Raw genomic sequence first — 2,056 nt, forward strand, 5'->3', positions numbered from 1 at the left:
AAATATTAAAAATGAAGAATGTAGAATTTTATACTTAAACAAACTTAATATAAGAAATAATGATATCCACTGTTCCCGACTAGATGATTACTCGAATTAATTAATGCAACCATTAGTCGAACCATAAACACTTACAGTATAAACAAACTCTATAAGTTTCAATATGAATGTCCCCACGTATTTCAAATTAAATGCGTTTTCTTTTGAAGTATGCTGATGCCTTGCAATCGTTAAAATAAAAAAAAAATTTTGATATTTTGCTATTTAAGCGCATTGAGATAAAGGATTAAAGTCGATTAAATTCAATTAGCTTTAATAAAATTTTATTATGTATGCTACATAATAAATTACATTTTATTAATTATTCTGTAGTATATGTACAATTCATTTTTGACAAATTATTAGAGGAAAAGGTGGTATTATGGCACCTCATTTATTTTTTATACAATAACTTGATTAACAATCAATTTTTGAATTTAAAGCTTAACATTTACATTTGTCAAAATGTTATTCAATCGATTCTAGATTCAAAGTTAATATTTATTACTTAGGACGTTATTTATAAAAAATATACTGCATAATCGCTTGAAAAGAAATAGAGGTAATATGGCTTTTCACAAAAATAAATTAAAAAAATTGATTTTGCTTAAAAAAAACGAGAATTATAAAATTAATAAAAAAGTAAAATATATATAGAAGAGTATATGTATTCAAATTATGCAAATGTATGTATGTACACATAATTCCTTCAGCATATAGACTGTTCAATGCTAAAAATCTATATACATATAATGTAAACTGTATAGATTGTAGTGGAGCTGCAATCGATTTATGGAATAAATATTTTGATATGAAAACTTCGAAAAAGAAACTGTCAATAATCAATATATTTAGAGAGTACATATTAGCAAAATGTCATACTACTATTTTATTTTGCATAACTCGAAATGTTATACAACCAAATAAAATGTTAAAAAACAAACAACACATTCAAACATACATATATATCATATGTATATATCATGTGATAATACAATACGTTCAAGTTTAAGAAAAATGGGGAAATATGCGTAATTAAATGCTAAAGTATATCTTAAAAATGTTTCAAAATATTTGAAAATAAAAATATGTTATAGTAAACGCTGACTATTGTGTATTGATATATTAGCATTGTGCTGAAACAGCGAGCTACTAAGCAAATAATTCCATAAGTAATTGCTAAAATTCGCCACTTAATAGCAGAGTCATTAAGAGAAGCCATATCCTAAATGAAACAACAAGTCATTATGATATCAAAATGACTCCAAAATGATTATTAAAAGTAATTTTTCAATCATTTCCAAATCATTTTAATGTCATTTTGACATTATCGTGACTTTGTTCTGTTTGGGATTAGATCTATATCATCTTATCTCCTCTATTAGCATATATCCAAATTTTATAAAAATATTTCGAGATATGTTAGAGAAAAAAAAAGATTAGCCATTTATTATGTATATATAAAAATTAATTATATACATGTATAGAGATCGAGATTCATGAAAATACTATAATTAAAAAATTCTTAAAAAATTAAGTAAAAAAGTTATTTGCAAATTTTTATTTTAAGCAATAATTTTTTACATAATGATTAGGTAGGTATACTTGTGTGAGTATTATTAGTAAGCACGCTCACCAGTGTTCACTAATACTATTGCACGCGTGCGATTCATGAACAAACAGTTGTTTCTAAACACAATCTGTAATTGCCTATAATCCTTATACTTCAAAAACTAAGCTAAAAATTTATAAATAACATTTTTACTTATTTTTTCTTGTTATAATATTTTAATTTGCAAATTTCGGGACATACTTTATATTAAAATTGAACACACATAAAATAAAATAAAACAAATTTTATTACGTGCCTCTCCTTTATTAGCTTTAGATTTATTTCACAACGTATATTATGTTCTAATAATAGATATAAGTACATATATGAATAGTAATTGCTGAAATTAAATTAGTTATTATTTTATATAATAAATTAAATAATTATTTTTATTTTTATATTTTA

Source organism: Atta colombica, unplaced genomic scaffold (assembly GCF_001594045.1).
Source record: "Atta colombica isolate Treedump-2 unplaced genomic scaffold, Acol1.0 scaffold153, whole genome shotgun sequence".
NCBI classification, from domain to species: Eukaryota; Metazoa; Arthropoda; class Insecta; order Hymenoptera; family Formicidae; genus Atta; species Atta colombica.